The sequence below is a fragment of the Cydia fagiglandana genome, chromosome Z, assembly GCF_963556715.1.
Source record: "Cydia fagiglandana chromosome Z, ilCydFagi1.1, whole genome shotgun sequence".
Classification (NCBI taxonomy): domain Eukaryota; kingdom Metazoa; phylum Arthropoda; class Insecta; order Lepidoptera; family Tortricidae; genus Cydia; species Cydia fagiglandana.
The window spans coordinates 5,844,629-5,871,574 of record NC_085959.1 but is presented as its reverse complement, the minus strand read 5'-3'; the positions used below and the strand labels follow the sequence as shown (position 1 = coordinate 5,871,574).

At 36.4% G+C, this 26,946-nt stretch overlaps 1 protein-coding gene across 1 annotated transcript in view; it reads right to left on the bottom strand.

Annotated features, from left to right (window-relative positions):
* LOC134679274 (adenylate cyclase type 5-like) overlaps nucleotides 1-22,588 on the bottom strand; it is a 367,970-nt gene extending 345,382 nt beyond the window's left edge. The window contains exon 1 of the mRNA XM_063538168.1: nucleotides 22,522-22,588. The gene's annotated coding sequence lies outside the window, so the exon portion shown is untranslated. The remainder of the gene's footprint in view (nucleotides 1-22,521) is intronic.
* Nucleotides 22,589-26,946: the final 4,358 nt, after the last annotated feature.

Genomic DNA, 26,946 nt, shown 5'->3' with positions numbered 1-26,946 from the left:
GAACAAGTGCTTTAACGCCTTGAAAATAGAGGCGTGTTAAGATATTTGTGAGCACCTTGGCCTCTCCGATATATCTGGTGGCGACTGTATAGGATTTGGGGTTTCCATAACGTCCCGGTTGGCGCGCTGTTCCAAATCGACGAAACCATGACCCGACTAGGTATACGAAGGTACGTTTATAATGTTATACCGGGTGTGGCCTGTAATATGAGAAAAAAATAAAACTGTAGGCTGTACTCCTCATATTGACTAACATTTGTTCAGCGACTTTTAAAAATAACTTGTGATTTGATTTTTAATACACTTTAAAGTTTATTCTAAGACGCAATGTATTGCGAATTTTCTTTTGTTTAAGGCGTGACAAGCAACGTCAATCACAATGATATGGAGTGGCGATGGCGTCCATTGAAGATAATATTTATTTTGTATGAAAAATAGGGAGTCTAAATACTTCACAATTTATAAAAGTTGTTGAACAAAAGTGTCACCGTTTGAGGAGTATAATCTATGTTTTAATTATTTGCTCGTGTTACAGGCCACACCCGGTATAATGTTTGTAGGTACCTCGACTATTTAGCTGTTTAGAGTTAAACCAAGAGAAGTCTGCATATTGGTGGTGGTGTTAATGGTGCATATTTTTTGCACCATTTTTGATAAAAGCACTATATATGACGGCTGGAAGGATGGAAGGCTACTTCCGAGCCTCGACAAGTCGACAATAATGTACTATTTAAGAGGTTCAAATTGTATTCTTAGACGGTACTGGCCTGGGTGCAGGCAGACCGAAAAGGAGATGGCGGGACGACTTGGATGCATTTTATCCGGATTGGCGGAAAAAGAACTACAAGACAGGGTTGAGAGGAGGAAACGAGGGGAGGCCTTTGCCCAGCTGTGGGACACTATACTATATATACACTATATACTAATATGTATACACTAATACACAATAATAACCAGGCTAACAAAAAAAAGAAATAGTTATTTGTACAACAAGAGATCAAAGTTAGATATTTCTTCGAGTGCTGATTTTGAGTCCCGTGCAAGCGAAAGATTCTATAATAGATTCACGAGCGTAGCGAGTGAATCTAATTTAGAATCTTGAGCGTAGTAAGGGATTCAAAAGCGCACGAGATGTAAATAACTTTGATCTCGTGTAGTACACAAAATTTTTCACCCTAAGCAGTGAGAACATACCTAGAGGGACAGAGATAATAGAACACAAGTATATCGAACTTGTATTAGACCCCGCATGTTGAAATGACATTTGACTATAAAGGTCACTTGAATGACATTTTGTCTCACTGAGTGAGACAAAATGACTCAGTGAGCAAAATCGCATTTTGCTCACTGTTTTTAAGAAGCAAAGTACCCTTGTTCGAGCTGCTGAGGTGAAAATTATATTCCCATAGGTAAAGCGAAATAAACAAGCGATTTGGGTTTACACGGACGAGTGACATCAAATTGAGATTTCACGAATCGAGTTCGAATCGGCTCTCGCATCCGTTATTGAATTGATTGAATCAAAAGGTCACTTTTAAATTGATTTGAACTAACAACTGTATTAATGGATAGACTACATCACTACAGGATGCATCAGTATTTAGGGCTCAAAATACGAGTTATGTTGTGTTCTATTAATTGAAATATCTGGTAGCTTTGCTAGGAAAACATGTAAAAACTCAAAAATGCTAAATTTTATATAGATCACTCAACACATTAGGAAAAACAATATTTACCTGAAAATCTGCGCTAACTATTCAAATAAAATTTAAGTAAGGTAAACGTACTGGTGCTCGACGCGGTCCCAGAACATGTCATATTGAAACTTAAGTAATTGTCAATAGAGGTGACACCAAGTAGTCATCTATTGGGCATTATCATGTCGAACACTAGTACCTTTACCTTATAACAAATCACATGAAATCGCTTTGCACAAACGTCCTTTTTTAAAATAAAGCATAAACGCTTTAAACGGTCGCTTGCGCAGGCCTAATGACACGGCGCGTGATTCCGATCGCTGACTAAGGAGAGGCGAGCATAGCAGATTGTGTCACAAGGGTGCAAAATCACATATTTACAGAGTGAACATTGAATCATGTACCACTACCACTTGTTTTGACATTCTGCCGTATTCGAACTTCAAGATATTCACAAGAGACTACACGTACTAGATCCATTCTAGATACGTTATAGTTTAGATATCAACTAGTTCCCTTTTGCAGCGCAATTCGGGCAACCAATGTCACTTTTACGTTAGATAGAGTAAGATATCTATTAGATGTGAATTAGATCTCTAAGTCATATCCTGTGGAAATAGTTCAAGAGTATCTCCAGAATCGCGCAAATGTCAAATTTGACAGGTTAGATCTTAAACATATTATTATTGTATCTTGGTGATGTCTAATAAATGTCTATTTCATAATCCGAATCGGGCCCATTGACAGATATCTACGCTCGCGTCTAAGTAACTAACTTTCTATGCATCGAGCGAGATGTATAGAAAGTAATTTACGTAAACGCGAGCGTATCTGTCAATTTCAAAACTGGTGGTAGCCGTACCGAGCGTAGTGAGGGATACAAATTATCGTCGGGTGACAAGCAAAAGTCACTATCTAACACCATTGAAATTATTCTACAATAAACCATATTACAAGTGTAATAAAGTGCATTATTACTTTAATTTTTTGATAGTACTTAGTGACTTTTTCTTGTCACCCGACGTTATGTTAATGCCTAAGGTACAGTCAAAGAATTTAATGTACTACCCATTTTGTACTTTGTCACAGTGACAACCGTATGAGGTCTCTAGTGGCTTTCATATTGATTGTCACTGTGACAAAGTACGAAATGGGTCGGAAATTAAATTCTTTGACTGTACAAATAATTTGCTACCATGTAACACATACTGCTTTTCACATTACCTATGAGGAAATTATTATGTTTCAATAGTAGATATGCAAAAAAAAATAGTGACCTAGAACAGAAAAGTGCCACTTTGATCTCTGATTCCAAGACTTCGCGACTTCGCGTCTGTCTTGGTGTCCTATAGTGATAGTGGCTCATAATTGACCTATACATATGTATAATCACCTCATAAAATACCCAGTATCACAAAAATGCAATATTTCGTTAGCGCGATGTAGAAATCGCCTCATTCGGTACAGCGACATCTGCCGACCGATTGAGCTGAGATTTAAATATTTTAGGTAAATATACCTGTCTCGCTAACGGAACCGGCTCCTAAAACTAGTGCGATAAGGACAAGGCGGAAAATCCTGCGTGAAAATATAAAAAATCGAGGTTACGTACTCGACTGTTTCCTCCTCCAAAACTTAATCAATCGTACTCAAATTTGGCAATCTAAATGATTATGAAATTATCTGCGTCGGACCGTTTTTCTTTTTTGGCTAATTGATATCAGTTTTGAATACCACGCCTTTCATTGCGGCATAGTCAATTAGGCCACTTTGGCCACTTTTGAAGGGCTCTAGCGCCTTAAAAAACAAAAACATCAAAAAAAGCTAAACGGTCCGACACAGATATTGACAATATTAATCTGTGTTGAACAAATCATCTCTGGCTTCAAAACCCACGGAGGAAACAGTCGAGTAAGTTTGTATGGAGAAATGACCACTCCTGTTGGCTCTTAAGTATGAAACTGAGCGCCTACCGCGAACTACGTTCGACGTGTTGCCTCCCTGTCACACTAACGTACTAATTTACAAGTGTGACAGAGAGGCAACACGTAGAACGTGGTTCGCGGTAGGCACTCTGGACGCGACCGAAATCGACTCGCCCAACATTTGGAACATGCGACTAGATAATCGGAGGCCCTTAGCGTCACGCTATATTAGCACACAAGATAAATACAACCTTAAATTCTTTACAATACGACTCAAATTAGATAACACAATTATCGAATCCTCTTTTTAGTGCGCGCAAATGGTTTTGAACTTTATTTCAGTAGTATTAAGGTTTTTATCATGATGTTTGTGTTTCAACCTTGCTATGCCCTGTCTCAGATGATTGGAAGTGTGGGAGAGAGACGGATGATAAGAGATGAGAAGCCTTCAGGAAATAATTATGTGTTCATGTTAATTTTTCAGCGCGTAGTAATACACTAGTTATTTACGATACAAGTACGAAAAATAGGAAATTCGCAACGAGTGGCGGATAGGGCATGCAGTACCGGTCCCGGTACCAAGAATTTCATTTCCCGGTTCTGGGCATGGCCGGAACCGGGATTCCCGGTTCTTCCCGGTTCTCAAGGCATCTTTTGATTACTTTTAGAAATTGTTTCTGTTAGCGTACAATCTTTATGAATGGCTTATTTTCATATAAATAATTGCATAAGAATTAATAAATGACTTTTTTTTATTATAAACAAACACTTAATTGGCGTTCCAACCTATTTTACGAAGTTAACCGGCACACATTGGCTCCGCCTGGGCCGAGCCACACGGCCGTAGCGTAGTCGATGCACTCAGCACTATATGACGGCACGGCCTGCCTTCACGAATGCCTACTTTACTAGGTTAATTTATCGGGTTATTTGGGTCCCCCGTTTCATAGCACCATTATTAAATGTTATATAATGTCCCGAACCAAAATACTAATACATTACTACTATTGAAATGGGAATAAATAGTCATATGATGAGAACCGGGAAGTACCGGTACCGGGTCTTCAGTACCGGTTCTTTTGATACCATAAAATTCCCGGGAATTCCCGGGAATATGAGAACCGGGAATTCCCGGGAATATGAGAACCGGGAATTCCCGGGAGCATGCCCTAGTGGCGGATCACCTATTCGCACGAGTATCGTACAACGTTTCACAGTAGGTATAACCCTTTAATTTTTCGACGTGTGTATGTATTGTGCTTATTAGTTATTAATGTTATTATAAGTACATAGGTACTTTATTTACTTACGATATTTATATTTAATACCTACCCAAACTCGACTCAGTATTGTCATCCCTTAGTTCGATTATTCTTACTGCCGTATTCGAACTTCAAGATATTCACAAGAGACGACACGTACTAGATCCGTTCTAGATACGTTATAGTTTAGATATCAACTAGTTCTCTTTTGCAGCGCAATTTGGGCAACCAATATCACTTTTACGTTAGAGTAAGATATCTATTAGATGTGAATTGGATCTCTAAGTCATATCCTGTGGAAATCGTTCAAGAGTATTTCCAGAATCGCGCAAATGTCAAATTTGACAGGTTAGATCTTAAACATATCGTTATCGTATCTTGTTGATGTCTAAAAGATATCTAATAGATGTCTATTTCAAAATCCGAATCGGGCCCTTAGTGTGTGTGTTTGTTCGTCACACCTTGTATCAATGCGTAGGTATCTACATTTAGCCCGTAAATTGCATGTGGCCTGCGTGTGACAGCTCACTTACCCCACTTACCCCTCTTACCCGACTTGCCCCTCACTCCCCATGTTTACTTGACCAGACGGGTGTCAGACAGGCGTATTCGGGAAACGAGATAATTGCCAGATTAGAGACGAACTAGAGATTTTTGGGCTACATTAGATATCGACTAGATGTGACTTGGATATCTAAGTCATAACTTGTGGAAATCGTTCAAGAGGACGTCCAGAATCGCGGAAACGTCAAATTTGACGTATCTACCTTACAAATATCTTTAAATTATCAATATCGTAACTTCTTGATATCTAATAGATATCTAATTCATTTTCCGAATCGAGCCGAGAGTCAGAGTGAAATGAGTAGTACTTGAGTCAAACGTTCGTAGAAAACAGAAGATAGGTTGACAGCATAAAAAAAGTTCATACTGTATGTCTAAACCGGTGGTAGCCACACAGAACGGAAAAAACCACGAGATTAAAAGATAAGTAACGTAATAATCCCATACAGAGGTGAATGACGAAACGTTCCTTATATGAAACTGTAGAGGCTTTTACCGAATTAGGCTGAGCCTCCAAAACACCTTCAAGGATTGTATAAACAACATACGATAGCTTATAGTTCGTTTTTATTAGCATTAGAAATAACTTTCTTTTTTAATTTATTTTTCAGAAAAGTATGGTACCTACATTTTAAACTTATATTAGGGTCGCTAAACTTACGTTTGCAAGATGGTAAGCGATCTTGACATGTCTTTTAATTGAAAAACGCTTTTTAAGAACCAAAAACTATTACTTACTAGCTGTTGCCCGCGACTTCGTCCGCGTGGAATCTTATCTTCAACATTTTACATCTTTTGTACCTATAATTTTCATATCCAAGCAATGTTGAAATTAAGTACTTTTTTAGCAAGTTGTATGAAATTTTAAATCAAGTGGATTTTGATGTTGGTTGCTGAAATTACTTTTCTTGTATTCTCATAATAGGTACCTAGGGTGACGGCACCAGTAATGGACACGGCACCAATTATGGACATTTTTTACGTTGATCGAATTTATTAAGCAACTGTCCCAACATTTTTCAACTGGCAACACTAAAGCATAACCAATAGACGTTTGAGCTGTCATTTTGACACATGTCACCAAAATCAGCCGTTTTGTTCTAAGATGGCTGCGAAGTAAAATCTCGTTGCGGGCGGTGGTCATAAAAATCCGTTATTGTTGTTGAAATCGTTAAGGAGGTGAGTACATATTTGTGCATGGTGTTATCTTGTGTTATGTTGTAATGAGATTTAATGTTATTTTTACTGAATAATACTATATTGCAAGTAAATTGAGCTAAGTTGAATATGTCCAATCACAGCAATAAGTTTTTTGTGGGGTTTGTTCATTACTGGATTCGATATTTTATGAAATTCAGTAATGGACAAGTGTCCAAGCTTAAGCTTTTTATTACTTTTTTAGTTTATTGTGTTAAATTATTTAATTTATTGCACTAAACATTTGAGTTGGGTTGATTTTGTGATTGCTCTTTATTTTCCAATAATAGACGATGTCCATAACTGGGTATTTTTAGTTGTCCATAATTGGGCTCTTTGTTTTGTCTTAGATGGATGGATAAATGTGGTCGGACTGCAAAAACTGCCAGGCTAAGGCGAGGCCGACCAAGCCATACGTCAACAGGTTTATTTTGCTATTATAATCCGTTTTTTATTCATCCTATTTTTCGATGAGGCAAATAATAGCTGTCACGTGGTACCACAAATTTGGTCGGACTGCAAAAACTGCCAGGCTAAGGTGAGGCCGACCAAACCATACGTCAACAGGTTTATTTTAGCTATTATAATCCGTTTTTTTAATCCTATTTTTCGACAAGGTAAATTATAGCTGTCACGTGGTACCACAAATTTGGTTGGACTGCAAAAACTCGTAGCCTGGCAGCAAAAACTGCCAATTCTATTTCTTGATTTGTGGTACCACGTGAGAGCTACAATTTACCTCAAATTGTAGCTCTCACGTGGTACCACAAATTTGATCGACCCAATCGCCAATCGGCCGGCCAATACAGGATTTGGCCGACCATTTTTTTTACTGTCCTCAAAGGCAGCTATCGTACCATACAAGTTTCATACGATTTTTCCATAAGATTTTTTTGATGATTTTTTTATAACTGTGGTCGGACTGCAAAAACTGACTGGTTATGGTGAGGCCGACCAAGACACGTCAACAGGTTTATTTTAGCTATTATAATCTGTTTTTTTCGTTCTATTTTTCGATGAGGTAAATTGTAGGGATTCTAGCTGTCACGTGGTACCACAAATTTGGTCGAACTGCAAAAACTGCCAGGCTAAGGTGAGGCCGACCAAGCCATACGTCAATAGGTTTATTTTAGCTATTATAATCCGTTTTTTTCATCCTATAGGTAAATTGTAGCTGTCACGTGGTACCACAAATTTGGTTGGACTGCAAAAACTCGTAGCCTGGCAGCAAAAACTGCCAATTCTATTTCTTGATGAGGTAAATTGTAGCTCTCACGTGGTACCACAAATTTGATCGACCCAATCGCCAATCGGCCGGCCAATACAGGATTTGGCCGACCATTTTTTTTTACTGTCCTCAAAGGCAGCTATCGTACCATACAAGTTTCATACGATTTTTCGATAGGTCTTTTTCATGTTTTTTTTTATAAATTTGGTACCCGGTTGTTAAATTATTTAATTTATTGCACTAAACATTTGAGTTGGGTTGATTTTGTGATTGCTCTTTATTTTCCAATAATAGACGATGTCCATAACTGGGTATTTTTAGTTGTCCATAATTGGGCTCTTTGTTTTGTCTTAGATGGATGGATAAATGTGGTCGGACTGCAAAAGCTGTCAGGTTAAGGTGAGGCCGACCAAGACATATGTACGTCAACAATTCTATTTTGCTATGAGGTAAATTGTAGGTGTCATGTGGTCCAATAAATCTGGTCGGACTGCAAAAACTGCCAGGCTAAGGTGAGGCCGACCACTTTTTTTTTACTGTCCCCAAGGTCAGGTATCCTACCATACAAGTTTAATTCCATTTTTCGATGAGGTATTTTTTTGATGTTTTTTTGTCCAACGTTTTTGCCATTTGTACAAAATCTGCCAGGTTAAGCCTAGGCCGACCAAGTGCGTTGGAAGGTACTAAATGTCAGGTACCTCTACAGGGTAGGTATATTCTATTTTTTGATCAGGTTTGTTTCATGCAGCCGGCAACCGGATTAGTCCTAGAACTCTTATAGTATAACTTAGAAATCTAAATGAAAGTTCAAATAGCGTTAATAAAAGTTGATTTGTGACATTATTTGTTTCATTTATGTGTTCAATACAAAAGTGTCCATTAATGGATGTTCATAATTGGGTCCATGTCCATGACTGGGTGTCCATTACTGAATTTTTGATGTCCATCAATGGTGATTTCGTAAATTTCAATTTATATATTTTTTATTAATTATGTCTTAAACATACAGAATTTTTGGTTTTGTTTAAATGTTCCTCATGTATTTGAGTGCCGAAAAAAAAATCACCATTTTTGTATCGTCAAAAACATCCCATTTTTAAACGAAATTCTAATTTAGTGCGCTTAACATGTCCATGATTGGTGCCGTCACTCTATGTCCTTATACAAAGATTCAAGTTCCGCACTCACAAAAAATATCTGATCTCCATACAAACTTTCAACCCCGTTTTCACCACCGTAGGGAATGAATTTTCAAAAACGCTGTAATTAGTTTTCTTTTATTTTAATTTAATACCTTTTTACAAAGTTTCAAGTTCCTAGCTTCAAATAAAATTTGCACCTGAAGACGAACTTTCATCCCATTTTAACCCCCTTAGGGGCTGAAATTCCAAGAACGTTGCAATTACTTTTTTTTGTAATCGGCTATTATGCCTTTCTAAGAATTTTCAAAGCATTAGTAATGGATTCAAACTTTGAAACCCATTTTAACCCTGTTAGGGGATGAATTTTACAAAACGCTGAAATTACTTTTATTGTCTTCTAATAATATCCCCAAATACAAAGATTCAAGTCCCGCGCTCGAAAAAAATGTTGATATCCATACAAACTTTCAACCCCTTTTTCACCACCTTAGGGGATGAATTTTCAAAAACGCTAAAATCAGTTTTCTTGTATTTTAATAATATATCGTTTAACCAAGTTTCTAATTCCTAGCTCAAAAGAAAACTTCAACCCCATACAAACTTTCATCCCCTTTTTAACCCTGTTAGGGGATGAGTTTTACAAAACGCTGAAATTACTTTTATTGTCTTCTAATAATATCCCCAAATACAAAGCCTCATGTCCAGCGCTCGAAAAAAATTTTGATATCCAAACAAACTTTCAACCCCTTTTTCACCACCTTGGGGGATGAATTTTCTAAAACGCTGAAATTGGTTTACTTATATTTGAATTTGATACATTTTTACAAAGTTTCAAGTTCCTAGCTTAAAATAAAATTTGCACCCGAAGACTAACTTTCATCCCCTTTTTAGCCCCCTTAGGGGTTGTGAAACGAGACAGATGACCTCTGTGCTCGTTCATCAAAGTTATAGGCATTTAGTTACATATAAAGATGTTTTTACATAGAAAGGAATTATTGGGAAAAATAAATTTATTCATAAAAATGTTCTCTGTCATCATTAAACTAATTAATTATAAGCTTGTTTGTATGTAGAGATGTTTTAAATAAACTGTAAACATAAATAAATTGATAGAAAGATATATGGTTTACATAAGACATTGTAGACTTCACTTATGGCTAAGTATGACAATGTTAGTGTTCGCTTGATATAAAAAAAACTTAATTTTGTTAATTTCTACAAAACTAGAGAACTGATATACATAATTTCATTGTAAAATGAGTCATTATATGTGTATGGTACATAGGAATTTCATAATTAGTTGATCCATTAAAATAAATATTATCAATATACATATATGGAATAAGCAAATAAATTGAAAAATGAGAACCTGTTCTTGCTAATAATTGTTAAAACTATAGAAGCATATCATGATTCATTTATGTAGAATGTAATTAAGTAAGGCATTGAAATTTTATAATGTCTTAAAAGCTAAAATTTGCATATAATTCTTGAGTGTATTTATGTATGAATGTAGACCAAGAAAAATCTAATTTTGTAAGCCATTGTGGGATCAGAAGGATTTGGAGGCTTAAGGGTAGTGTATTTTAGTAAATTTATTTAGTATATTGTATATAAAAGTGGAACATTTAATTAATAAAAGATCATGTCTTTACTAGTACTAATGGAATTTTTATAAGGAAAGTTCAGTTGTAAAAAAAAAACATGAAAATAGTGTTTGTATTGTTAAATAATGCCATAGTAAATTAGATTATAAGCTTAAGAATTAGTTTTAGCCATAAATAAGAGTGGAAATACTAAAAAACTCCACATAAACATGCAAATAAAATGTTAGATTGTTTTTGTCCATTACTTCAAAAGTATAGAGTTTTGATGGAAGAAATTTATTGAAAATCGTAGATAAAAAATAAATACATCCAATTTAGCTTAAAAAATCACTTGAAAACTAGCAATTATTGTAAAAAGTAAGAAAAACAATTCTCATAGGAAAATTTGCAGTATACGGGGTCATTGAAAAATGGACCTTAATTTCATATATATAAAGTTCAAATTTGCTTGCACTCCCTAGCTAAAAAAAATGCATGTTGTGGTTGTTAGAAGAGTACAAAGATATTTTAGGCGACGATGGAGACGATGGTGACGAAGTCGATGATTGTAACCATGGTTACGAACAAAACAAAATAATACCATAATTTAAGGGGTATAAATAGACGGGCCAAAAGCCTAGGAGATTCATTCAGTCTACAGCAGCCAAACCAAGAAGAGCTCCAGAAGAAGAACTAAGAAGAAGGAAGAGATCCAGAGAAGCCCCAGGGACCGAAGCGGAGCCCTAGAGGAGCCCTGTGCAGCCCGGGACGCCAGCCACAGAAGACAGAAGACCTTCAGCGGAGTGGAGTCGTCGAAGATCTACGGCGGTGCCTCTGGAGTCCAGAGGAGCCCTAGGACATCAGCTGAGCCCTAGCAGGCATTCTTCGAACAACTTCGGGCAACGGGAGCTGCTTGCAGAGCTACAAGGGCCAGGTAGCCGAGCATCAGAGCGGGGTCCAGGGAATCCTGAGCTACCCACTTCATAGAAGCCTTCAATTCTCCGGGTGAGTGTTTATAAATTCATAAAGTTGTGTTTTCTTTTAATTTGAAAAACTTAATACTGGTCTTTACTTTAGAATATTTTGGCAATGCGAATTTTATTGTAGTAGTAGTAGAAAAACACTTTATTGTACAAAAATCAAAACAAAACAGGAAAAATAACATTGATCATTTGTATAAAGGTGAACTTATCTCTTCCAAATAACTTTTGAGCAAATGAATTGTTTTCTATGATCTTCTTTAAAATAGAGTCTGTAAATATGGTTACAAAAAAGCGCATTTTACTACACACCGCGCCTTAAATAAAAAAGCTTCAATTATGGCAATATGAAATTATGTGCTATTGATATTAAACATGGAAATTTTGATTCTAAAGAGATTTGATACTGAATTAATGAAAAATAATGTGCTTTTGCTCAAGAAAAATTGAGTGATTTATAAAATGTGAATAAAATTAGAATGAAGCCTTGTAAGAAGAATAAGGCCTGGCGTAAAAAAGTATGCCAAAAACCTGTTCAGATTTCATGATATGGTGAACAACGGATAGCTGGGCGAAGCCGTAAGTCTGTGGGAGTAAGAGAACCTCTCCTGCATTCTGTGTTCAAAACCATTTATAAATAATGATTGAAACTTGAACAGTTTATAATTTATTTGTATGGGCTTTAATCTGGTTTTGTTTGCGGGTATAAATTGTAAAAGGAAGCATGTAAAACTTAGGCATTGTCTGTCAGAATACTACTGCTTAGATAATTTACAGGGTTTATGCGGTCGTGGAACCTTCGCTTCTGCAAGCCTTCACGTCAAAGAAATTCAAATGAATTGATTCTGTTTATATTCATTTTTAGTAGGGACACCTAGCTTTGCAAATTTTTTGTACAATAGCTTTGAATTTATTCAGAGATTTTAGTCTTTTAGTATGAGATTTAGATTTTCGTTTCGTCTTAAAACAAATCGCGTTGATAGGCTCGCTGGTTTTTATTGTGGGTACTTTTCCAGCTTATGTAGGTTACGAACCCATGGTCGAGGCTTTTAGGATAAGTCGAGGCAGGCAACTTCTTAGGGACTAAAACATTTAAACTAAAACAAAACCTCTCAATCAAAATAATATAAAATCAATTTTTCAGTTAATAAATGCCTTAGAATCTATTCTGTTGTTTGCTTTAATAATATACCTCTCTCTCTCTAAAGAACCTGAGTTGCTACTCTTCGCAGTGTAGAGTCCTACCACTTGATCACAAGCCTGGCCAATTTAGTTTGTAAGATAAGCCACACATGCATGGAGCCCTGGTCCTGATAAGGTTAGATTTAATTATGGTAAGTATTCAGTTTAGGGAAACTTTCAAGTGTTTTATTTTAGGGGTGAATGTTGGGGTATTATTGGGCCGTCATCGTCTAGATAAGTAGAGTTAAGGCTGGGGTTCGTTTCAGTTGAATTTCTAAAAACGTTGCAATCACTTTTTTTGTAATCGGCTATTATGCCTTTCTAAGAAGTTTCAAAGCATTTGTAATGGATTAAAATTTTCAACCCCTTTTTGACCCTGTTAGGGAATGAATTTTACAAAACGCTGAAATTACTTTTCCTGTCTTCTGATAATATCCTTAAATACAAAGATTCAAGTCTATACTCGAAAAAAAATTTGATTTGCATACAAACTTTCAACCCCTTTTTCACCACCTTAGGGGATGAATTTTCAAAAACGCTGAAATTAGTTTTCTTGTATTTTAATAATATATCTTTTTACGAAGTTTCAAATTCCTAGCTTAAAAGGAAACTTTAACCCCATACAAACTTTCATCCCCTTTTTAACCCCCTTAGGGGTTGAATTTCTCAAAATCGCTTCTTATCTCTTGTACACTTTATAAATGCAATCTGGTGTGCAAATTTCAACTTTCTGGCTTTTGTAGTTTCGGCTCTGCGTTGATGAATCAGTCAGTCAGTCAGTCAGTCAGTCAGTCAGGACACTTGCATTTATATATATAGATAGATGAACAATATAAATGATTGTATTAGATTCATAATTGTTACATATTTGCCGTAACTTATTTTTAAAATGTGTTTTTCAATTAAAAGACACATCAAGATTCTTTACCTTTCTAATGCTAAAAAAAACGAGGTATAAACGAGTACAGTCAGTATCGAAAGTAGCGAATCTGGCCTACAACCGCGAAAATCGTAGTTCGCAATTTCCGGGCATCTTTCTCTGTCACTCTAATTACGCCTTCTTTATTAAAATTAAAATATAGGTGTCTATAGGTATCTAGTGCCGTCAAATGGGGTGAGTAGGTGCCAAACCGACATTCAAACCACGATAACAATTTATTTTTCCATAATAATATGCTAACTGAATGGTGTATATAATAATTAATAATATTAATAATTGTTCCGGACGTTTGTATTATAGTTTTTGTTTTATTTTCGGTAGTTTCATTTCATTATTTTTACGATAAACAGAAAATCCCACCTCACCTGAGTTGGGTTTTCATACAAAGGTGATTTTGGAAGATTGTTGGATCGATTTATTTTTATTATGAGTATTACCTATAGACCCATTTTAAATTGGAATACATTATTTTTGTAGCAGTAGCCTTAAAATTCCATCGCACCCCCTTTCATCCCTTCTCTCCCCATTCATAACCCAACTCTCCCCGCGAACCCCACTCACCCCATTTTACGGTACTACTTTTTATTGCTATAAATTGTAATAAGAAGATAGAGCGAGTAGACGTTTAACAAACCTAATTACTCTTTTATAAACCATTTGTTTCCGTCTACCAGTGTTGCAAACTCGGATTTTGAAACAATGCTAGACTAATGTCTAGATTATGCCAAAATTATGCCAAAGATTTTTGAAACACCTATGCTAAAAATATGCTAAAATATCACTTGCAATTAGACACTTAAAACACATACATTTTTCAAATTTACCGCCTTTTTCTACTGACAAGATCTGCTTGACCAACTTTATATAGTCCGCGGTTGACGTCCATCCGTCCACAAAAATCAAAATTCATATGAAAATATGAACCACATAAGGCGATGGCGCATATTGTTGCTGCCAAGTTGGTGCAAACTTGGCTTAGACTAAATTATGCTAAAAAATATGCCAGATGCTAAATGGAAAATTTTGGTGCCACAGCGAGTGAAAATATGCCAGATCTGGCATCATTTATGCCAAGTTGGCAACACTGCCGTCTACTAAGTATAAGTATCATAAACAATGAAGAGCTCTGGATTCCCTGCGTGCTGTAAACACCAGCTTACAACACGCAACCAATTACAAAAACCGGTCAAGTGCGAGTCGGACTCTCCCACCGAAGTGTAAGGTTCTACGGTGTAACATGAGGAAACCGAATAATTTTAACCACGCATTTCTGAGATCAAAAGAAGTAAAAAATGTAATATGGAGTTTAGGTCAATTTCGCCAAAAAAAAGTTTTTTTTTTTTGTGTTTTTTAAATTTATTGAATGTATATGTACATAAAAAATAAATGTTATTGGTAAACTTGTCACTTAAAATTGATATTTAAATTTTTTTTTGTAGAACCTACTTTTTGCAAAGTTTTACTAGTCACTTTTTGACATCTATCAATAAGGATATTTAGACTACGTCCCATAGCAGCAACATCACCATCAAAAAGGCCTTTTACACTATGTAACAATAAAAACTTGTTTTTTTTTTTAATTAATAATATCTCTGAAACTAGGCGAATTTCAAAAAAGGTTATAGGACATTATTGTCTCTAAATATGATCAGGAATACGCTGTTAAATTTATAAGGTTTACTCATGTTACACCGTGTATAAAACTCCAAAACATAATTTTAAATGTATGTTTGTTTTAACAAATTAAATTTCATATTTATATTAACTTAACTAATTTCGTTGTAGATATATGACAGTTTGATTTGGACCTAAAAATGAATAATTGTCATTGATCTGACGTTTATGTAGCTGTCAAGTTGTTGGGTTTTTGGCGGTATTGTTAGTGAGAGAGATATTATTGGAATTGTCTGATTATTGATATTGTACTAGTGATAACAATAAACGATTGTTCATCTAAAAGTGTTCTGGTGTCTTAATTATCGATACCCAGTGTTATAGAAGGTTCCGAACTTTTTAGTATTTGTTATTATAGCGGCAACAGAAATACATCATCTGTGAAAATTTCAACTGTCTAGCTATCACGGTTCGTGAGATACAGCCTGGAGACAGACGGACGGACGGACCAGCGGAGTCTTAGTAATAGGGTCCCGTTTTACCCTTTGGGTACGGAACTCTAAAAAGAATAATAATACATAGAAAGGCACTGGCTACTGAACTGCAATCTTGCTCTTCCTTGTCTCGTCTCGCGCTTCTCCTATTGGACCGGAGCGTAAACGAGTGTGTACAGGCGACATTATAGTTCCATCTGTACGTTCGTCTATCGATATGTCATATCTATTTACTAGGAAACTAAAATTTTTGTACAGTAAAAAGATATAGATAGAAAACTAGGACTCTTTAAGTGACATTCCATTTCCAACTGCAGCTGAAATACTGTTCATTTTACTATGGAAACGCGTCGCTGTGATTGTCAATTTCCATAGTAAAATGAACAGTATTGCAGCTGCAGTTGGAAATGGAATGTCACTCTTTATGGCAACAACGGCGGTCTTACCGCTAAACAGCGGTCTCTTCCAGACAACTTAGGGGCAATAAATAGAATTAGAAAATTTAATCAAAAGAGTGGATGATATAAAAAAAAAAATTCAAGAAACACGTTCAGATATTAAACAAACACATGATAATTATAATTAGGTACCTACTTACCTGTACAATAATAATCAAAACAGTACCTATTACAAGAAACAATGAAAAGGAACAAGTTAAACGAAGTGGCAAACATTAAATTGTATAAAATTATATCCCATAATGTCAAATATCACAGTTTGACATGTGTTATTTTGACATTAAAGAAATTGAATTGAATTGAATTGAATCTGGGAGACCGAGCTTTGCTCGGAAACATATATATAAAAACTCAAAAATACGCGTTTTCCCATAGATAAGTCCAGACCAGAGAAAACCCCTTAAAGGTAGGTAGCTCATTTCATCGAAATCGTTAGAGCCGTTTCCGAGATCCATAATATTATATACATATATACCTATACAAAAACTGCTCGTTTAAAGGTATTAGCAGGCGTGTTTCACTCCGCGATTTCGTCACTTTGCTACAGGTAGCTAAAAGTACATCCGTTCGGCCCCAATTTTGGGGTTTGCCATAAGCCGCGCGTGGCGCTGTCGCCACCTAGCGGCCATATCTGTGCTGATCGTAGTGATCGTAACAGACGCGTTTTGTTAGAGAGTGAGTCTTTCGTACCTAGTACTAAGTATTATTTATTCTGTGGTATTAGATAGAAAGCTATATATCCAGAGAGGAAAATGGGTACTGCGTATGTATGGCCCCGCATATCCCCCTAAACACAAATACAAAGTAATTCGTATTATTACAAGAGCAGTAAGAGCTCATTGTGTTGTCATGATTACGCCAGGTGCTATTGTGACATTGACCACATATATGTACATATTATGTACCTATACGTACATGTTACATAATGTTACAGATGTGTGCGATGGAAGATCTTATGGTAGAAGTACTTAGTGCTCGACGCTGCACTAGTATTCGACATGGGCACTTTATGTCAAAGTGACAAGGATTAAATTTTAATACCAGAAGAATCTTGGCCGTTCAAATTTAACCTATATTACTTTGACAAAAATTGCCCATGTCGAATACTAGTGTAGCGTCGAGCACTAGTACTTCTACCTTACCACTGGAAGTAGCGGCGTGATTCGGGAAATGAATTAGATATTCACTAGATATGAAATAGTAAAAATATGTGACGTTCCACGGCAAAAGGTACCTTATGGTGGCCTGCGCGGCGCTTACGCTATTAATTACGAGCCCCGATGCATATGTTTTCGTCAGGTGACCCCATTTTTTGAGGTTCTCGCGTTTGTTCAAAAATAATGTTTTTGATTAAAAATTACTATTATTTAATGCTTAATACTAATGTAATTTAATTTTATATGGTCATACTCTGCAATAACTAAATCCAAATACAAGAAATACCGTTTGTACTGAAAGAAAAAAAATAATGATTTTTTTTGACGGGTAGGATTACAACATATGTGAAAAGGGCTATTATCAGGGAAAGCAATAGGGCTCTGCCAATGTACTGACAATTTTGTTTCGAGCCCATGCATGCAGCAGTGCTGTAAGAGAGGACAATATGATTTGGACAACGTTTTTGAAAACTCCTTTTTTTCAGCAATTAAAGTCTCATGCAATTTTATTATACGATCAAAATAAACTTACATTAAACATTGCTATTATGGTTCCCATTACTGGGTCATTATATGTTAATGTGTAAAATTTATTAAAATAAACAAAATTGTTGCGCGGAACTAGACGAAATCATTTGCATCGGGGCTAGTATTAACGCCGCTCCAATATTCAGCCGGGGCAATGGTACCTTTTGCCGTGGAACGTCACAATTTATCACAAGTCACAAGTTATTTCCGTAGTCGACATCTAGCATCGAATAGCAAAATTATCAGCACTGCTACTTAACAAAATAGATGTAGTATCGACCGAAAAGTCTAATGTTCAACAACTTTCGGCTGATATAACCGGATTAACCGGATCAATATTTTCAACGTATGTGCTTTTAATATTAGTTGTAAATTGTTGTTCAATACAATTTTCGTGAGTCGCAACACTAGATAATTCTAGTATTGTCGAGTAGCGGTACTGATAATTCCGCTACTCGATGCTAGCCTCCTAGGGCCCAACGTCCTACCTATAGTACTTATTCAGTTCGATGAAATTTAAATCATATTCAATTGGAACAGAGTCGCATTTGTTTTGTGTGGTTCAATTTTAAAACAAAACCAAAATCAACTTTATTCCCTGCACTAAAGGTTCAAATTTCAGTGGCCAATTCTGGATTTTTCTTTTGTATGGCTGGACCTTTTAGGAGGCTAGATATCGACTGCCATGTCATTTTACTCGTTTTGGTACCAAAGCTGATGTATGGCGTGACCACTCTATTCTGTACTATATTTCTCTGCGTTATTCTGACACTTAGCACCAGTTTTCCTCAGAATGCAACCGTCTTGAGGAAAACAGATCGTTTTAATGTAACAAGGCCTTACTGAGTTGTGAAATAACATGGTGGTTAATTTGTTCATAGAGAAAAATTACATAGATTGCTCACTCCATACATCAGTCTTGGTACCAAAAAGACTAATATTTTCATAGTCGACATATAGCATCGTGTAGCGGAATTATCGGCACTGCTATAAGTAGCAGTACGGTTTCAGTTTGTCACTGACATAAACGCCGTCGAGAACGTAATTTACTTTCCATACATCTCGCTCGCACTCGCATATTAGTGCAAACGGGATGTATAGAAAGTAAATTACGTTCTCGACGGCGTTTATGTCAGTGACAAACTGAGAGCCTACCGCCAACCACGTTTGACGTGTTGCTTCCCTGTCACACTTACGTACGAATTTACAAGTGTGACAGAGTAGCAACACGTTGAACGTGGTTCGCGGTAAGCCCTCTGATGGTAACCGTACAGTAGTAGTATACTGTCAAGTGACAATAGATGTGGCATCGACTGGAAATTCTAATAGACCGGGAGATAGTGACACATTTCACTGGGTCATTTGTACCAGTATGGCGGTTCGTCAGGGGTCTAAGTACGTAATGAACGAAATAAAAATGATGGTCATAGCGCTGGTACCGGCGGCCCAATCGCGTGGGCGTTAGTCGAACGTGTCGGATAAAATACGGGTGTCGAACGATTTGTTCCACAAAAATCCTCGTATTATTCGATAGTCCATAAAAAAGAAGTAGACGGTAGCGTAATGCCATACTTCTCCGGTGTGACTTACAGCCCGCCATACTGAGGCGAACACGTTAATTTAAAAACAACAATTCAATCATTTGTGCCAAGCTAATTTTTGCACAGGTGATCATCGTCGAGCAGCCATTCATGGACATCACCATGCCATACTTTTCGGATGGTTCCAAATGGCCGCCATACCGCCGCAAAGGAGTTAATTTTTTTTTTATTGCTAAACGATTTGTACCATCTTGTAATTTTTTTTCAAGACTTTCTGTGTGATCATAAATGGAAATCTCATAATGCCATACCTGTAGGAGGTGGCAAATGTGTACAATATTTTTTTTTTATTTCAAGTATGGTGCCCCTTTTTCCCCCTATTAGAAGTATGGCAAATATAATAATGGTCACATTGCATCATACAATTTCCAAAAATCCAAATGCCATACTGGTACAAATCGTCAAAAAATTGTTTTTAGTTTTAAGTCTTGGCTTAAGTTTCACAGTCGTCCGCCCCGTAGTTATAATCTGAAATATTTTTTTTAGGTATAATTGTATCCAAACAAACAGAATATGATGATGCCATGCTGTAAAAAATTATTTTACGTATACATAGTCGTATTTTTGAAACGTGTCGATTAAATAAGTTTTTCAAGTATGGCAGCACTTTTTCCCCCTACTATAAGTATGGCAATTATAATAACGGTCACATTTTATCAAATACTTTCCAAAAATTTAAATGCAATACTGGTACAAATCGTTTAGCAATAAAAAAAAATTAACTCCTTTGCGGCGGTATGGCGGCCATTTGGAACCATCCGAAAAGTATGGCATGGTGATGTCCATGAATGGCTGCTCGACGATGATCACCTGTGCAAAAATTAGCTTGGCAAAAATGATTGAATTGTTGTTTTTAAATTAACGTGTTCGCCTCAGTATGGCGGGCTGTAAGTCACACCGGAGAAGTATGGCATTACGCTACCGTCTACTTCTTTTTTATGGACTATCGAATAATACGAGGATTTTTGTGGAACAAATCGTTCGACACTCGTATTTTATCCGACACGTTCGACTAACGCCCACGCGATTGGGCCGCCGGTACCAGCGCTATGACCATCATTTTTCTTTCCTTCATTACATGCTTAGACCCCTGACGAACCGCCATACTGGTACAAATGACCCAGTAAAATGTGTCACTATCTCCCGGTCTATAATGCTTAACAACATAAGACTTTCCGGTCGGCACTACATCTATTGTCACTTGACAGTACTACTACTGTTACTTAGCAGTGCTGATAATTCCGCTACTCGATGCTAGATGTCGACTATGAAAATATTAGTCTTTTTGGTACCAAAATTGATACATGGAGTGAGCAATCTTGTCTTACTATATTTCTCTATGATTTGGTGTGATTATAAACGAATCTTGAGATTAGGTCGTCGTGCAGACTTAGGCAGCAGGTGGTTAAGGGGCCCACTGATTAACAGTCTGCCGGACGCTATCGGTCTGTCAGAACAAAATTTTGACAGTTCCGAACAACTGACAGGCCGATACCGTCCGGCGGACTGTTAATCAGTGGGCCCCTTTAGATAGAGTTCCCTCTGTACCTCTAGTGTAAATTTCATTCGATTGCGTGACGTGTCATTTGTCATTTTGTATGGGTTTGAGTTTCCAAAACGTTCCGCTTGGCGCGCTGTCAAAATCCCATACAAAATTTGACTAACGAAAACGCGTACACGTACGTACGTGTCCGTTTCGCTATCGAATGAAATCACACAAGGGGTTCTGTTTTGTACAGTCAACAACAGAGCTATGAATACAGGCAAAGTGTCAAAAATATGTATACAGTACTTTATTGCCTGTAAATTAAGGTCGTGTATACATATTTTCGGCACTTTGCCTGTATTCATAGCTCTGTTGTTGACTGTACATTATGAGCGCAATAAAACCGTATGTCCTACAAAATCTTCCTCGCAGTTACTGAATCGTATAGTTTATGGAAAAAAACATATTTTAATACCTATAAATTTGGATTCGTATTTATCCTGCCCAGATTGAGATCTTCAAAGTTATATTAATTTACTAAATTGTTTTAACGTCTGAAAAATCGACAAAAAAGATACTTATAAAAAAATCTGTAACTATCATACCACGTTGTGGAGTATCACTAAATATAAATAGAACTCTTAATTATTTAGTTTTTCTTTACTATTTTATGCACATCATTTCCTTTGAAAATTACAAAATTTTGTCAACATTGCCAACTATGCCAAACATTGCCTGACTTTCCAAACAGTAATTTATCTACTAACAGCTGTCTATCTATTACCTGACGGTCACCTTATGCTATACTTACATTAAATTGTTAATCAGCCTGGAATTCCCAACCAGGCAATGTTAGCCATCATACCTAGAAGAGAATGTTAAGCAATTTAAGAAGTCTTTTTCATTATTCTATTTAAATCCAAATTTAAATTTCCTCGCTCAACACAAATTACTCTCGTCCCACACTAAGAAAACAAAATAGAAAGGGACAAAACACTTTTGAAACACTGCGGCCTCACACTTACTAGACAAGTCAGCTGTGACTAAACGCAAACAAAGTGACAGATTCGGCAGAATTCACTTCAGGGCCTCACTTTTTAACTTAAACACGCTAATTTTAACTCTATCACTATGTACATACGGTTATATAGAACGCATTCGAAAGTTGGCGTAATAAGATCACATTGCACGAAGATTTTACGGTTAAAGTGATTTCGATTTGAACACCAAAAGTCAAAGGAATTTGATGATTGTTTGATACTTTATTTCCATTATAATAAAAGGGTTTTACGAGTATATGGCAGTCATTTAAATATAGTAAGTAACATGAAATATTCAAGCTTCAAGTTCTTTTAGTAAGTACACTCCGTTAGAATCCATGTTTTAACATGACACAAAATTGTATCAAAGAAACATTACAATAGACAGCATTACAACGGTAATATATTGAAAAAAAGACAATCGCTCAGCTAAATCATACCTGTATCGATAAGAAGAACAAATTTGTTTAACTGTACATCACTAGCGCGTGCGTCCGCGCTCGCGACCAAACCACTACTGATAACAATGATAACCGCCTGAGCAACCTAGAATATTATCTCCCTCGCTCTTATCTAGATTTGTACACGTTAGAAAAGGATAACTTTTAGGCGCCCGCGCCGTGACGTCACGAAACACGTAATAGTATCATAGAGATGCGACTCAAAAGCAAAAGGTAGTAAGTAATTAGAGTATCGGTGTAACTTGTGATTTTTTTGTATCGATGTTATCGCAGTATCATAGAGATGTTACTGGGAACTGAAAGGTGGTATTGGGTCGTGTGTAAGCGTGAGCAAAGTGACGTTTTGGTCATGTTCTGATGTCTATTTGGCCGGTGGTTATGGTTGGAGGTTTCGGTTGTTGGCTTCAGGTTTCATAGTAACGCTAACGATGTAAGATTTTATTGTGTTCAATGATCTATTCTATCTATGCTTGTGATTGATTTCAAATAGCCCGTATAGGTATTTTATTTAGATTTCAGATGTAAGTAATTTTGAAAGCGGGGTTATTTCGATAATTGCAAATGTCCACTAAATTAGAATTAGAGATGCAACGGATAGTTGTTTGGCCGGATACCGGATACCGGATATTCGGCCTGACTATCGGCCGAATATTACGCCGGCGGAACTATACCTAGGTTTACTAACTTTTCGGTTTTTCAGGTGCGCATTGTGCAGGTTTTGACCTGTTTCGTAGTGAACGTTCGCGAAGATTCATCTAGGTACGAAATAAGTGCGCATGGAATGGAAGTGAGTGGAATCTTTAAATTGTTTTTATAGTAGGTCACTATCCGGTATCCAGCCGGATGTAAAATAACGGGCGGATTGGCCGGATACCGGATAGTAACAGAATATCCGGTGCATCTCTAATAAGAATCACTTTCTATTGATATGTAGCAACAATTATCCATGTTTCTGCGTGTGTTTTTAGGGCCCCGTACCCAACGGGTAAAAACGGGACCCTATTACTGACTATCTACTGTCCGTCTGTCTGTTACCAGGCTGTAACTCATGAACGGTGATAGCTAGACAGATGTTCTGCCGTATTCGAACTTCAAGATATTCACAAGAAACTACACGTACTAGATCCATTCTAGATTCTTTATAGTTTAGATATCAACTAGTTCTCTTTTGCAGCGCAATTCGGGCAACCAATGTCACTTTTACGTTAGATAGAGTAAGATTTCTATTAGATGTGAATTGGGTCTCTAAGTCATGTCCTGTGGAAATCGTTCAAGAGTATCTCCAGAATCGCGCAAATGTCAAATTTGACAGGTTAGATCTTAAACATATCGTTATCGTATCTTGGTGATGTCTAAAAGATATCTAATAGATGTCAATTTCAAAATCCGAATCGAGCCCGATGTATTTTCGTTATGTATAAAAACAAATGCTAAAAAATAAAATAATACTTAAGTGGGGCCCCCATAAATCCCACAAACGTGATTTTTTGCCGTATTTTGCGTACCTAATGCTGCGGAACCCTTCGTCCGACTCGCACTTGGCCGGTCTTTTTATTTATTATATTTATGTAGTTATAAGGTTTAGATAAATATGTATTAGGTATATATGACTGACGAAATTAATATAACCTACTATAAAATCCATAATGCCGGCCTAGGTAATAAAAATGTATAAATAGTGTAATATTATTAATAGTATGCTCTTAAGATTAAATGGACTAATACGTTGAAGTGCTTCCATAGAATACAAGGAGTCGGTTTATTCTCAAGTGCTTTTGGTAGCAGTAGTTTATGCAACTGTTGCATAATGATAAACATTACGACACACAGAAAACTAGAGTAAACTAACTTTGCACTTATTTAAATCGAACAAAGCGTGTCATTATAGTCGTTGGTACGGTTTTATAATGTCGGAATCCACTTGAGAGATTACCTACCGCTGAATGGCGTTGTTACCTTAACCGACTTAAAAAAAGGAGTTATCTTGATCCAACTCTACACAATTAATAATTTCATAGACAGAGCAGCGATTGCTTTTAGTTTTAGCCGGGCTAGCACATGATTGGCGCGACAGTATCTCGCGGTACAGAATAAATAATAGTACCAGGTACAGAAGACTCACTCTCAAACAAAACGCGTCTGTCACGATCAGCACACATATGGCCGCTAGGTGGCGACAGCGCCACGCGCGGCTTATGGCAAACCCCAAAATTAAGGTCGAACGGATGTACTTTTAGCTACCTGTAGCAAAGCGACGAAATCGCGGAGTGAGCCACGCCTGCTCGCGGCAAGATAGACTACCCGTTCCTCTTTTATTAACATAGTCAGAAAAAGACGGGGAGTCTATCTTGCCGCGATATCAATCAATGCAGGTGGGTTTTTTTCCTACGGTTGGAATAAAATAAATATATGTATATGCTCGTCTACGAAATTGTCCCTGTTACGGATTTTGTCCCATTGACCTTATAAATCGGCCGAGTAATACACTCTTGCTACCCAGATGCCATTTTTATTTTTATTGGTATTCAGGACAACAACGGCCGTAAATACACGGTGTAACATGAGGAAACCGAATAATTTTAACCACGCATTTCTGAGGTCAAAAGAAGTAAAAAATTTAATATGAGTTTAGGTCAATTTCGCCAAAAAAATTTTTTTTTGTGTTGTTTTTTCAATTTTTTGAATGTATTTGTACATAAAAAATAAATGTTATTGGTAAACTTATCACTTAAAATTGATTTTTACATTATTTTTTTCGTAAAACCTACTTTTTGCAAAGTGTTACTTGTCACTTTTTGACATGTATCAATAAGGATATTAAGACTACGTCCCATAGTAGCAATATCACCATCAAAAATGCCTTTTACACTATGTAACAATACAAACTTGTTTTTTTTTAATTTAATAATATCTCTGAAACTAGGCGAATTTCAAAAAAGTTTATAGGACATTTTTGTCTCTAAATATGATCAGGAATACGCTGTTAAAATTATTCGGTTTGCTCATGTTACACCGTGTATATAACTTACAATGTATTGTTATGTAATATAAGGCCAATAACAAGTCTGCAGGCTATAAAAAGGTCTTCGATTCCATTCTGTATTGAATATTTATTTCAACCAAATAATTGCATTTTTCTAGGCAAGTATGGCCGCATAGCTAGCTAGAGGATATAAAAACACGGATGTACTCAATGAATACTCCTTTACTATCGTATTTTCACGGAAACTCATGAACGCGTCTTGCTATTTCAGCCAGTCTCGGTACAAAAGTACTGAGAAAAAACGACAAGTGCCAGTCGGAGTCTCCCACCGACTCGGCCCACCGAGGGTTCCGTACAAGTATAACTTATTTTTTATTTTATTATTTTTTACAATTTGTGTCAGATTAAAAAATGTGATGATTTTGTTTGAAGAAACGTCAGTTTTGTCACTGACATGGCTAATCTATATCGTATCTAGACGTAATATATGACGTATCTTAAAGTTCGAATTGGGCCATATGTCCGATGCAATGAATTGTCCATTCGAGCTATATTCGCTCGGATATTTCACCTGAAATACGAATACAAACGTGTTGGCCTTCACAAAGGACATTTTCGACGAATCCTTTGTAAATGCCATATTAGGTTACGTGTTGGTTGAATTACCAGTCGAATAATTGGTAGATAACGTACCGTAAAACGGGGTGAGTAGGTTTCGCGGGGAGAGTTGGGTTATGAATGGGGAGAGAAGGTTTGAGAGGGGGTGAGAAGGGATTTTAAGGCTACTGCTACAAAAGTAATGTATTCCAATTTAAAATGGGGCTATAGTAATACACATAATAAATAAAATCGATCCAACAATCTTCCAAAATCACTTTTGTATGAAAAACTCTCTTACCCCAAATACGAGGCAATACGAGGCACTACGGGGTGAGGTGGGTTTTCCTCTTTATCGTCAAAATTATGAAATGGAACTACCCAAAATAAAATACAAACTAAAATACAAACGTCCGAACCACTTTTTATACACACCATTCAGTTTTCACATGTAAAAATAAAATTTTATCGAGGTTTGAAAGTCAAATTTCACCCAACTCACCCCATTTTACGGTACTGAAATGGATTATTTGTAGTTTTAGTTTGCCATGAAAAAATGAAATTATTCAATCCGAAGTACTTATGTATCTACATGTATAGAAATTACAAATCCTTTGTGATAACTGATAGTAGGGCAGTATCATCTATCAAAATTTTATTATGGAAGACTATATACGTTTTTACCTTATGTATGCTTCTGCCATTTAAATAATATGAATTTAACTAATATGTACCATTATGATATAAAAACATGAGAATTATGATGTTTTCTCATTTGTATGTCTGTCACGATCGAAAACGCCGACAACCATTTTTTCTCGCGA